The sequence below is a fragment of the Microcaecilia unicolor genome, chromosome 7 (assembly GCF_901765095.1).
Source record: "Microcaecilia unicolor chromosome 7, aMicUni1.1, whole genome shotgun sequence".
Classification (NCBI taxonomy): Eukaryota; Metazoa; Chordata; class Amphibia; order Gymnophiona; family Siphonopidae; genus Microcaecilia; species Microcaecilia unicolor.
In genome coordinates this window covers 118,882,170-118,896,504 of record NC_044037.1, presented here as the reverse complement: position 1 = coordinate 118,896,504, position 14,335 = coordinate 118,882,170, and the positions used below count along the sequence as shown (strand labels likewise).

Sequence of the window (14,335 nt, the reverse complement as noted above, 5' to 3'; positions counted from 1 at the left end):
TGGATTACTGAGACCGAGTCAGCACGGCTTTTGTGTGGGGAAATCTTGCCTGAAAAATTTACTTCTATTCTTTGAAGGAGTAAACAAACATGTGGACAAAGGGAAGCCGGTTGATATCGTGTATCTGGATTTTCAAAAGGCATTTGACAAGGTACCTCATGAAAGGCTACAGAGGAAATTGGAGAGTCATGGGATAGGAGGAAATGTCCTATTGTGGATTAAAAACTGGTTGAAGGATAGGAAACGGAGAGTGGGGTTAAATGGGCAGTATTCACAATGGAGAAGGGTAGTTAGTGGGGTTCCTCAGGGGTCTGTGCTAGGACCGCTGCTTTTTAATATATTTATAAATGATTTAGAGATGGGAGTAACTAGCGAGGTCACCCTCCCCACTGACAGTTTGAACTTCGTGGGTGTGGCTTGGATCTCTTTCAGGGAGAGAAAACTAACAACTTATAGCAGCAGCTTCAGAGAGCATTTTCCATCTCACAGATAGGCTGCAGAGAATACCTTCTCCTGCTTTAGACTTAGCCTGGCCTCAGAATGACATCCTATAGTATATCTCCTATCAAACTGAGCTCTCTTTTTCATCAAGCACTGCCATTTCCTCCCCTCACCCTCAGTGTTGCCAGGTGGGCGGTTTTACCGCCCAATTGGGCGGTTTTCCGCGACCCGCCGCGGGAAATTTTTGCCCGCGGCGGGTTGCGGTTTTTTGGGCTGGTTTTTGTGCTTCGGGCGGTTTTTTCGGCCGCGGGGGGGGCGGGGTTAGTGACGTTTTTGGGTGGGGTTAATGACGTTTTGGGCGGGGTTAGTGACGTGGGAGGCGGGGCCGATGACGTGGGAGGCGGGGCCGATGACGGGGAGGCGGGGCCGATGACGTGAGAGGCGGGGCCGATGACGGGGAGGCGGGACCGGTGACGTGGGAGGCGGGGCCGGTGACGGCGGGGGCGGGGTTGTTGACGGCGGGGGCGGGGGGTGATGACGCGGGGGTGGGGGTGTCAGGGGCGGGGTTTGTGTTTGGGCGGTTTTTGGGCTGTTTTTTGGGCTCCAGTGGGCTGGAAAAAAATTTTCCACCTGGCAACCCTGCTCACCCTCCCCACTGACAGTTTGAACTTCGTGGGTGTGGCTTGGATCTCTTTCAGGGAGAGAAAACTAACAACTTATAGCAGCAGCTTCAGAGAGCATTTTCCATCTCACAGATAGGCTGCAGAGAATACCTTCTCCTGCTTTAGACTTAGCCTGGCCTCAGAATGACATCCTATAGTATATCTCCTATCAAACTGAGCTCTCTTTTTCATCAAGCACTGCCATTTCCTCCCCTCACCCTCCCCACTGACAGTTTGAACTTCGTGGGTGTGGCTTGGATCTCTTTCAGGGAGAGAAAACTAACAACTTATAGCAGCAGCTTCAGAGAGCATTTTCCATCTCACAGATAGGCTGCAGAGAATACCTTCTCCTGCTTTAGACTTAATCCCACCCACCCTACCCCTCTACCCACCCACCCCTAGAGTGACATGTCTTATATAACCTCCCTATCAACCCACTCATTTTTACCTCACCCATTTCTATTCTTCTATCACCTTCTCCCACTACTCCAACCAGAGTTACACCTAATCACACTGACCACCCTTCAACATCTTCTGTCCTTCTGTGACTGTTCTCTTGTGCTTGACTGCTTAAATATTTTAAATTTAAATGCTTTACTTTTTGTCTATTAGATTGTAAGCTCTTTGAGCAGGGACTGTCTTTCTTCTGTGTTTGTACAGCGCTGCGTACACTTTGTAGCGCTCTAGAAATGTTAAATAGTAGTAGTAGTAGTAGTAGTAGTAGAAGGGTAGTTAGTGGGGTTCCTCAGGGGTCTGTGCTAGGACCGCTGCTTTTTAATATATTTATAAATGATTTAGAGATGGGAGTAACTAGCGAGGTCATTAAATTTGTTGATGACACAAAGTTATTCAAAGTCGTTAACTCGCGACAGGATTGTGAAAAATTACAGAAGGACCTTACGACACTGGGAGACTGGGCGGCTAGATGGCAGATGACATTTAATGTGAGCAAGTGCAAGGTGATGCATGTGGGAAAAAAGAACCCGAATTATAGCTACGTCATGCAAGGTTCCACGTTCGAAGTTACGGACCAAGAAAGGGATCTGGGTGTCGTCGTCGATAATACACTGAAACCTTCTGCTCAGTGTGCTGCTGCGGCTGGGAAAGCGAATAGAATGTTGGGTATTATTAGGAAAGGTATGGAAAACAGGTGTGAGGATGTTATAATGCCGTTGTATCACTCCATGGTGCGACCACACCTTGAGTATTGTGTTCAATTCTGGTCGCCGCATCTCAAGAAAGATATAGTAGAATTGGAAAAGGTGCAGCGAAGGGCGACTAAAGTGATAGCGGACATGGGACGACTTCCCTATGAAGAAAGACTAAGGAGGCTAGGGCTTTTCAGCTTGGAGAAGAGACGCCTGAGGGGAGACATGATAGAGGTATATAAAATAATGAGTGGAGTGGAACAGGTGGATGTGAAGCGTCTGTTCACGCTTTCCAAAAATACTAGGACTAGGGGGCATGCGATGAAACTACAATGTAGTAAATTTAAAACAAATTGGACAAAATTCTTCTTCACCCGACGCGTAATTAAACTCTGGAATTCGTTGCCGGACAATGTGGTGAAGTCGGTTAGCTTGGCAGAGTTTAAAAAGGGGTTAGACGGTTTCCTAAAGGACAAGTCCATAAACCGCTACTAAATGGACTTGGGAAAAATCCACAATTCCAGGAATAGCATGTGTAGAATGTTTGTATGTTTGGGAAGCTTGCCAGGTGCCCTTGGCCTGGATTGGCCGCTGTCGTGGACAGGATGCTGGGCTCGATGGACCCTTGGTCTTTTCCCAGTGTGGCATTACTTATGTACCTCACGATTCCATGGTGGTGGACTCTGCTCTCAGAAGAGCCAAGAGTACTAGAGACTATGCCTCGGTGCCCCCAGGCAGAGAGTCTAGGACCTTGGATTCTTTTGGGAGAAAGATGTATCAGGCCGCTATGCTCGCAGCCAAGATCCAAACATACCAGCTCTACACGAGCATCCACTTGCGGAACTCGGTGAGGCAACTGTCCAGTTTGGTCGAAGCACTTCCTTGGCAGCTCGCCGAACCTTTTCACCAGGTGGTTAGGCAGCAGAAGGCGTTTCCCAAATTCCTGGCCAGGGGTACTTATGACACTTTTGATGTGGCATCCCGAGTAGCTGCTCAAGGTATAGTCATGCGCAGACTCTCATGGCTGTATGTCTCTGACCTGGATCATAAGACCCAGCAGCGAATGGCGGATGTTCCTTGCCGGGGGGATAATCTTTTTGGCGAAAAAGTAGAGGACATGGTCGATCAGATCAAAAAGCACCATGATGCTATGGATTTTCTCTCCAGCCCGGCGTCTTCTTCTGCTACCACCTCCTCTTCTAGGAGGTTTTTTGGAGGGAAGAGGAGTGCTCCCTATTCCTACAATAGGCGTAGGTACACTCCTGCTTCTCGGCAGCTTGTCCAGGCTCAGTCCCAGCGCACTCGTTCCCGTCAATGGCGTGCACCTAAGGCCCCTGTGGCTCCCCAGCAAAAGCAAGGGACGGGCTTTTGACTGGCTCCAGTACGGCATAGCCTCAGAAGAAGTGTCCGTGCCGGACGACTTGCCGGTCGGAGAGAGGTTGATATTTTTTCACCAAAGGTGGCCTTTTTTAATCTCCGACAGGTGGGTTCTTCAAATAGTCTGGCTAGGATACACTCTCAATCTGGAATCCATGCCTCCAAATTGTCCACCAGGGGCTCAGTCCTTCAGCTCCCAGCACAAGCATGTACTTGCAGAGGAACTCTCCACCCTTCTAAAGGCCAATGCGGTCGAACCCGTTCCAACAGGGGAAGAAGGGCTGAGATACTATTCCAGGTACTTCCTTGTGCAAAAGAAAACAGGGGGGATGCGTCCCATCCTAGACCTAAGGGCCCTGAACAAATTCCTAGTCCGAGAAAAATTCAGGATGGTTTCCCTGGGCACCCTTCCCTTCTTCCCATGATTCAGGAAAACGATTGGCTATGCTCTCTGGACTTAAAGGATGCCTATACCCACATCTCGATACTCCCAGCTCACAGGAAGTATCTTCGGTTTCGGTTAGGAACTCGGAACTGGGTCATTCCATGCCAAGTGATCTAAACCTTCCCACCATCATGTCTCCAATTTTGTTCAAATTTTATCTGTTGCGCGAGTCAGGTGTTAAACGAAGTTTCCCGAAATTTGAGGTCTCTAACTGCAATAGTTGCAGATGTAGACCCCCTTTTCTGAAAGGTTGTCAGTCTATGAGCGAGTGACATTTACCAAAATGCCATTTTTGGGGTCTAATAAAATCCAAACACATTTATAAGAATGGCTAAAAAACTCAAATCCTGTGCAGTTTTTGATGCTAATTCCAATTAAATACATTTTAACATTATGGATGCAAAATCCAGTCAAACAAGTTAACTCAGAGTGTGCATCAAAATTGGTCGCGACTCATCGGAACATATTTGGACCAATATTCAGACCGCAACAACTTCCATGTAAACAAAGATACGAAATTTTGAACAAGCATTATGCTTGTGCTGGACATAATACTGCCAGATTTGCAACTAACCAGCATCTATAACCGCCCTGCAGGATCTCTTCAAAGTTGGCACTGTCAGCGCAAATGGTAAAATGTACCAAGGTTCAAAGCCAATTATTAAAAAAGAGTCTGCCTGAATCAACTTGTGAACAGTATCATCTGAAAGAGAAAATTGTGCTCTACAACACTGATATGTTTTTGTTTTCTTTCAAATGGAGGAGGTTTGCCGTCTGGTGTGACAGCAAGGCCCTAGATCCTTTTTCTTGTCCTACACGGACTCTGCTTGAATAACTTCTACACTTATCAGAGTCTGGTCTCAAGACCAACTCCGGAAGAGTTCACCTTAGTGCAATTAGTGCTTATCATCAACGTGTAGAGGGTAAGCCTATCTCTGGACAGCCTTTAGTTATTCACTTTATGAGAGGTTTGCTTTTGTCAAAGCCTCCTGTCAGCCTCCACCAGTGTCATGGGATCTCAACGTCTTTCTCACCCAGCTGATGAAAGCTCCTTTTGAGCCACTGAATTCCTGCCATCTGAAGTACTTGACCTGGAAGGTCATTTTCTTGGTGGCTGTTACTTCAGCTTGTAGAGTCAGTGAGGTCCAAGCCCTGGTAGTGCACGCACCTTATATCATCATAACAGAGTAGTCCTCTGCACTCACCGTAAGTTCTTGCCGAAGGTGGTGTCGGATTTCCATCTGAACCAGTCAATTGTCCTGTCAACATTTTTTCCTCGTCCACATACCCGCCCTGGTGAAGACAAGTTGCACACCTTGGACTGTAAGAGAGCATTGGCCTTTTATGTGGAGCGGACAAAGCCCTACAGACAGTCCGCCTAATTGTTTCTTTCGATCCCAACAGGAGGGGAGTCGCCATCGGAAAACACACAATCTCTAATTGGCTAGCGGATTGCATATCCTTTACTTATGCCCAAGCTGGGCTGACTCTAGAGGGCCATGTCACAGCTCATAATGTCAGAGCCATGGCTGCATCAGTGGCTCACTTGAAGTCAGCTTCTATTGAAGAGATTTGCAAGGCTGCAACGTGGTCATCAGTCCACACATACAGTCAATTTTGAAAATAGACAAAAAGAGAAGAAAGGAAAAAAGAAGAGGAAAGAATCAACAAAATTAGAAAATGTATATTTTACAATTCCTTTTGTACACATAATCTAAAATAAAGAAATATATCATGCCTGTTATACACCCAATTTAAAATAAACATGTAATTAAAATTACTTCTGACTCAATTCATGTAACCTAATATACTTATAATGTTTAGCTAAAATTACTCCTAACTGAATTCATATAAACATAATATATCTATAATATACAAATATTCTCTCCACATATATTTTAAATTCTAAAGCAACCCCCAAAAATACAAACTACATTGAATTGAAGCAATTCTAAAATATATAACGTTATATATTTTAGAATTGCTTCAATTTATGTAATAGGCTGCTCAAAGAATTCTCTATATATAATTGTCTATAAAAATTGAATATTTGTAATGTAGTTTGTCTATTTTCAAAATTGAATCTACAAAATGAATTGTACTGTTGGTTGTAGCTGAATTATTTTTTATTGTATATTAATGTTGCTTTAAATTGATATGTTTTATTTAGACTCCTGACGCAGGCCAGTTGGGCCGAAACCCAGCTGTGTCGAGTCATATCACCCTAATAAATTCAAAGTTTATTATTATTTTTGTGTCATCTGTTTTTGATTTTATTTTTGTACTCTATTTGTTTTATTTATTTTTTGTTGATTTTTTTCCTTTTTTATGTTTTCCTTATTTTTATTTTTTTCCTTTTTTTGGTGTCATCTTCGCTATTTTTGGCAATTGTTTTTTTGCGAAGACTGGTTTCTTCTGTGTTTTGGACATCAGTCCACACATTCACATCTCACTACTGCCTTCAGCAGGATACTTGACGCGACAGTCGGTTTGGGCAGTCTGTGCTGCAGAATCTGATCTGGGTTTATTTATTTTTATTTCTTATTTTTGTTACATTTGTACCCCGCGCTTTCCCACTCATGGCAGGCTCAATGCGGCTTACATATACAGGTACTTATTTGTACCTGGGGCAATGGAGGGTTAAGTGACTTGCCCAGAGTCACAAGGAGCTGCCTGTGCCTGAAGTGGGAATCGAACTCAGTTCCCCAGGACCAGATTCCACCACCCTAACCACTAGGCCACTCCTCCACTTTAGAATCCAACTCCACCCTCCTAGACCCATTTATGTTCTGTTCCAGACTGCACTCTCACTTAGTTGTGTTGCTTTCCAGGTCAATCTCTGTTATGTCCTCGCTATTGCGAGGCCCAATTGACCAATGTTCATTGTTTTGAGTGAGCCTGGGAGCTAGGGATACCCCAATCATGAGAACAAGCAGCCTGCTTGTCCTTGGAGAAAGTGAAGATACATACCTGTAGCAGGTATTCTCCAAGGATATCAGGCTGATTGCTCTCACAAACCCACCCTCCTCCCCTTTGGAGTTGTTCCAGTTCTCTATTTTGCTTTTTATTAAATTGAAGAGGGCACACTTGCGTCACAGGTGGGAAGTCGTTCGCGCATGCGCGGTGTGTTCAGCCCTCGCGTCGGAGCGTTCTCGAGAATTCTTTGTTTTGCTATGCAAGTTTTTGCTGGTCTACTGGGCCGTCGTGGACGACGACCCAGTCGTGAGAACAATCAGCCTGCTGTCCTTGGAGAATACCTGCTACAGGTATGTATCTTCACTTTACCCATACAATATATACATTGTATAGGATTAACAGCACATCTTACCTAAGATCCATATCTTGGTAAGACAAAGAGGTCGATGCAGCAAGCTTCCTGTGTGCTTTCCATGGATTTAATACAGTTGTGCAATGGGAAAAAGTTTGTGTGGGTGTTAATTTGTGTGGAAACCCTGCCTGCACACTACGTTAAAATGAATGCAAATGTGGTGCATTTGCTATTCCATGGCATGCAAAATAAAATTTAAAAAGATTTGGCTGTGTGAGTACTGTAGGAAGAATTACGCCAGGGTCCAGGGCAGCTTAGAAGGGTTGATCTTGAAAGGTATGGGTGGCTACCAGCACCATTTCTTTCCCCCTTCCTACCCTGCCCCAGAAACATGCAGTGGTCTCCCTCCCTCCCTTCCTGACAACACCCTCCCCCCCCCCAAACCGATTCTCTTCCCCCACCTACAGTTCAAATATTTCCCTGATAGTGTAGTAGGCCCCCCCAAACTGACCCATCCTCCCCCCCCCAAAAAAAAAAAAAAATTAATCTCTGTCTTCTAGTGTCACCCTTCCCCAGCTTACCTGCTGTAGCTTAACAGGACAGGCAGGAGTGATGCCATCTTAAAAAAAAATAAAATGAAAATGGCAGCACCCTGCCCTGCTGCATGGTACCACCACCATGTTTTTTTAAAGATGGCAGTGCTAGTGGCAGGAGTGAGTAGGCATTGCCCCTATCTCTCCTGTTAAGGTACAGCGGCTGGGCTCTGGTTTGCTGGGAGAGAGGTCAGGGCTGGAAGGGTGCCATTTGGCACCAGGGATTTAATTTTTTTTACTTTAGGAAAGAGGGACTTCCGGTGACGTCATGACCGCGAGGGGTTGAAGAAAAAAGATCTCTCCGGCTTCAATCCCCCCTCCGCACGACCAGCTCACAAACCGCGATTTAAAATTGAATTTCGCCGCAGCCTGAAACGCTGGAGTGGCCGGCAACGAACATTTTAAATTTATTGGCGGCATGATGGCAGCTAAAAATCTACATAAAGATAAGCTCCGTGGTAGAGGAGCAGAAGACAAGATGGCGCCGCCCGCAAGCCCGCCGGGCCCGACAGTGTCATCGGCCTGGATCGCCGAAATAACTTCGGAAATGTCCTCAGTGTTAGAGGATATGTTGGATCGCCGGCTCTCCCCCATAAATACTAACCTGGAAAAGGTAAAAGAACAGCTCACGGATCTCTCTCGAGACTGTGCAGGCTTTCAAGCACATGTGAGTGAAATTGAGGACAGAGTAACGGAGGTGGAGACAGTACAGGATATAACTCAAAAAAAGCTGCAGGCGATGGAGGAAAAGATTGAGGACCTGGAAAATAGGTCCAGGAGAAATAATATCCGAGTGGTGGGCCTGCCAGAAACGATACCCGAACGGGGCTTGGAGGTTTTTTTGGCACGCTGGTTTACTAGCGAACTACAATTCCCAGAAGCCTCGGGGCCAATACAGATAGAACGGGCTCACCGCATAGGGATGAAAATGACTGGTACCAATAAACCAAGAGTGGTAATTCTACGATTTTTGAATTATGCGCAAAAACAAGAGGTGATGAAGCTGCTTAGAACCGGAAAGGCATTGGAGTATGATGGAATCCCAGTAAGATGCTTCCAAGATTATTCAGCAGGGGTAGCAGCACGAAGGCGACAGTTTTCGGAGGTTTGCTCAACGCTATTCCAAAAGAAAATAAGATTTGCACTACAATACCCTGCCAAACTGCGGGTTACGCATAACGGCATCACCAAGACATATGAGACGGCAGGGGCGGCTAAAGAATTTCTACAGCAGCTGGGAACAACATCTTCAGATGCAAGTTGAACAGCATAGAGGAGCGAACACTCTGAGAGCATTGAGTAATGTTATAAGGAGGGGTCAGAGGAGACCTGACTGGTCAATATATGACAATACAGCAAACTCCCAGCCAAGTACAAAGAGGGACCACTTATAGTAGCAGAAAGGCTTGGCAAGACGGCTGCAGTTGGAAGGTTAAGGTTTTATGGTTTGTGAGTTAGACTTTTCCTTTGAGTTTTCTTGCTGTTGAATAAGACACTTTATAGAAGACATGGCCAATGGGTGAAACGGTTCGAACCCCTGGTAAGAGGGGTGAGACCCTGTAAGTGTCTGATCAGCTTGACAATGGAAGTTATGTTTAATGTAACACTGTTTAATGCGGAGGGGGGAGGGAGAGACGTAAGGAAGTCGTGGTCCTAATTGGTGGACCTGAGAATAAGGGATACAGGATTTGGGGGGGTGGGGGGGGGGCGGGGGGAGGGGGTGGGGGGAGGGAGGAGGGATGCAAGCAGGGTACAAGTATTAAATAGAAAGGATGTAAAGGAAAGTAATGAAGGCTTCTGGGGGGCTCTGTCTCCCCGAGCTGTCAATGAAAGGCGGTTTGGCAATGGGAGACGGGCTCTGATGGAAGCGTGGGCAGAACATAACAGTGATGCTGATAAAGTGGAGGTGCAAGTTAGGGGGGGGCAGAGGCTGGGATGTCCCCCTCGATTACAAAAGTGGACATTTATGGATATAGTCACACACTTTCAAATCCAAGAATAGTAAGAATAATAACATGGAATGTAGGCGGAGTTAATTCGCCAATAAAACGCTCTAAGATTTTACAACAATTAAATAGGCAGAAAGCAGACATAGCACTCTTACAGGAGACGCATCTGAACCAGATTGAACATGCCAAGCTCAGCACCTGGTGGGTTGGGGATTGTATAGCAGCAAATGCACAAGGCAAAAAGGGAGGAGTAGCGATACTAATTAGAAAAGGCATAGCCTCTGTAATTAACCCACTTCTGATTGATACTGAAGGCCGCTATGTTATATTGGAAGTGGTAGTTGGGCGACAGAAACTGCTAATCTGTAATGTTTATGCTCCAAATAGATATGATCGGAAGTTTTATCAAACTTTGATTAATTTTCTGCTCAGGCAACCGCACGCAGCTATAGTGATGGGGGGCGATTTTAATGCAGCTTGGGACCCCTCTCTGGACAGATCAGCTCCAGAGACGGCCTCTTCATGTTACAATAATAGAGGCCTCTTACAATTGAGCCAGATGTTGGGCCTGTTGATGTGTGGCGGGTGCTGCACCCAGGCGAGAAAGACTACACACACCGGTCACGGGCCCACTCCACTCAGTCGAGAATCGACTATATTCTGACATCGCGTCAGATGTTTGGGGAAGTGACAATAGCGGAGATAGGACCGTACATGGTGTCGGACCATGCCTGGGTTAAGATAGAATGGATACCAAGCGGTACGACCCAACAGGAACATAAATGGCAATTTCCCCTGGAGTTTAGCTCAGATCCAGTGCTTAAAGGCCGATTACAAGCTAGCTGGGCGGAATACAGCACTCATAATCAAGAGCATATAGAGGATCCAGTTTTGTTTTGGGAAGCGGCTAAGGCGGTTCTTAGAGGCGAAGTTATAAGTCACACACACTTTGTGAGGAAGACACGAGACAGAAAGATCTTGCGTTTAAGTAACCAACTTTGTAAGACACGGAAGAGATATGGGGAGACACATGCGATAGGTGATAAACAACAAGTGTTAGAGCTTCAAACCGCCTTAAATGAACTTTTGCAAGAGAGGGCACACAAGTCACAGCTTTACTATCGATATATGCTTTATAAACATGGTAATAAAACAGGCAAGTTGATGTCAAAAAATAATTACCCCCCGGGGAGGGACTAAGAACATTCTGGCACTGAGGCAAAGGGGGGGAGGGCTCCACACATCAGACAAAGCAATCTGTGAAGCTTTTCGGACCTTTTATCAAGGGCTGTACGCTTCCCCAGAGGAGGATGGCCTATTAAATCAGATGTACTTAGAAAATTTAGCTTTACCAAAGCTTACAATACAAGAGTTGGACAGTCTTAATCAATTAATCACTGAGGACGAAGTTAATATGGTTATAGCCCGCAGCCCGCGATTGAAAGCCCCAGGACCTGATGGTTTAAGAGGAGAATTCTATAAATTGATGGAAGGAGGAGTTATACCCGCAATTACTAGATTTTTGAACCAACTGATAGAGAGACAGAGGTTACCCCCGACTTGAATAGGGCTCAAATAATAGTCTTGTTGAAGCCGGGGAGGGACCCTCTGGAGCCGACATCGTACCGGCCTATCTCCCTATTAAATTATGATACCAAGTTGTTGGCAAAAATCTTAGCTAATAGACTGGCGAGGTTGCTCCCTCGGTTGATCCATGAAAGTCAGGTGGGTTTTGTGGGAGGTAGAGCAGTGAGTAAAAACTTGAGAGCAATATTGACATCACTAGAGCACAGCTCGCAGGCGAAGGTAGCATCGTTGTTGATCAGCTTCGATGCGGAAAAGGCCTTTGATAAGGTTCACTGGAAGTTTCTTTTTGATACGCTGGAACATTATGGATTTTCAGGGAGATTTGTTGAGGCAATTCACGCTTTATATGCCAACCCATGTGCCACCTTGAGAGTGAACGGGATAGAGTCGGAAAGTTTCTGTATCAGGAGGGGCACAAGGCAGGGGTGCCCCTTGTCCCCTCTTCTCTTTGTTTTAGTTTTAGATCCCCTTATCAGAGATATCATGGCAAACCCTTTGATCCGGGGAGTTGGCTTAGGGACCCACATGTTTAAGATCGCAGCATTTGCGGATGACATTTTGGTACATCTCACAAACCCAAGGGAATCCTTAGACACGTTATTGGAAACCTTTCGTGAATATGGAGACTACTCAGGCTTCCGAATCAATTTAGATAAGTCAGAAGCTCTGGCTTCGCCAGAGGTGAATCAAAGGGAATGGGATCCTGAATTTCCATTGAGATGGGCTAGAGAGTCTTTTAAATATTTGGGAATCCGACTCACAATGAATACTTCAGAATTATATCAATTGAATGTTAAAATCTTACTGGAACATACTAAGGCTAAATTAGATTCTTGGATGAGTCTTCCACTGTCATTAATGGGACGGATACATTTAGTCCAAATGGTGCTGTTTCCGCGCTGGTTGTACGTCCTTCAAACCCTACCCATGCGCCTATCACGGACTGATTTGAAACGGATGATGCGTCTTTTTAGTCGATTTTGCTGGGCAGGCAAGAAGCCTAAAGTTAGCCAAAACATGTTAATAGGGAGCTGGAGACAGGGGGGAATGGGTATCCCGGATGTGTTCCTATATAATCAGGCGTGTTTGTTGCGTCACCTAGGAGATGTGGTGAATACCACGCAGTATTATACACCTGTGGGCTTGGAGGAAGCCTATTTTGCTCCATATGATATATTAGCATTGCTCCATTTACCTCGCAGTTGGCTCCCTTCTAAATTTAAAAAAAGTATAATACTACAGCCCCTTCGGGAGGCGTGGCAGTGGTGGATACGGCAAATGGGGGGCCAACCACACGTTACAGATCAAATCCCAATCGTAGGTAATCCTGTTTTTGAAGCAGGGATAGACAACCCGACATTTGGCAGATGGCAAGGGCTAGGCATCACAAGATTGGAACACCTGTTATTGGAAAATGGGGAAATGATAACATTTGACGCTCTTCAAGATAAAGTGGGATCAGCTTGGGGCAATAGATTTGCCTATGCACAGGTCCGACACTATATGAAATCCCTGAGCCAAGTATCCCTGAGGGGGCGGATGGGGGAACTGCTAAGGGTCTTCTTTGAGGAGTTGCAGACAGAGAAGCAATCTGTATCAGCGAAAATGGGAACAAGATCTTGGGACCTCACTGGCAACATGGGATGTGTCAGCTACCTTGAAGGGCATCCGGGCGTTGGTAACAGATGAGAGGCTGAGGGAGTGTGGCTATAGAGTGGTCCTTCGGGGGTATATGTCTAAAGCACAACTGGCTCATATGTTGGGGCCGGATAACTCGGGGTGTTCTAAATGCGGAGGGGGTCCCAGCTCATTATATCATGCATTATGGCAATGCCCCAAGGTGCGCATGTTCTGGCAGAGGGTAAGACGGTTTTTGATTCGATTGTGGAATAGAATTCAAGGAACGGAGAGGCAGTTTCTGTTGGACCAACCAAGAGCGTTTGCTCCATTAGGTGCCCCTGCTATAATGTTATGCAGGAAGCTGAGCTTGGTAGCTCGGAAATGCATTATGCAATACTGGGTCTCATCGGAAGGGCCAGCTTATTGGCATTGGCGCAATCAGGTGCATCTCCTGGCCTCTTGGGAGGCTAGGGATTCAAAACAATCGCCTAAACGCAGAGTACGTTTTCTACAGATTTGGACACCATACCTGCAAATTCTCAGCCCAAGGGGACGTAGTCTACTTGTTAATGCCTGATAAATAGTGGAACAATGGAGAGTATGGGTAGCCTGGAGTAGGAATTTAGTTTAGAGTGGAATACTGCTTGCAAGGGGGGGAGGTATCGGGTGGGGGGTTGGAGGGGTTGAGTGAGATGTATATGGCTAAAGCTTGGCAGTGCTCTAGAGCTTTGATGTTTAGTTTTCTGATAATTTGTGATAAGCACTATTTCACCTAACGAGGTATTTAAAGTGTATGATATTAGGAACAAAAGTCATTTAACATCTAATATTAGCACTTGCCAAGGAATTGTTAAGAGGGGAGGGGAAGAAACTGGGGAAGAAAAGTGTTTGGCGATGTTGAATATGTTGTAAGAATGCTGTTTTGTATATCAAGCAATGCTATATGAATATTCTAAGTTAATTTGTATTGTGATAATCGTCAATAAAACAGTTTAAACATACTTTAGGAAAGAGGGTCTGGTTGGGGGGGGGGGCAATGTTTTAAGTGTGGGTAGGGGTGTTGGGGAGGGGAGGGGGCCTCTAGATGAGATTGGAGGTTCAGCTCATGGAGAGAAGGAGATCGTGGTAAGTTTTGTTTTAATGTCACCCTTCCTGTCTGTGTGTGAGCTAGTCACCACTTGCACACAGACCGGAAGGGGTTACATTACTTCCTGATTTTAACGTGACAGTAATTTTATATGCTCA

At 45.7% G+C, this 14,335-nt stretch overlaps 1 protein-coding gene across 3 annotated transcripts in view; it reads left to right on the top strand.

Moving 5' to 3' along the window:
• CCDC189 (coiled-coil domain containing 189) overlaps positions 1-14,335 on the top strand; it is a 132,604-nt gene that overhangs the window by 35,039 nt on the left and 83,230 nt on the right. The window lies entirely within an intron of this gene.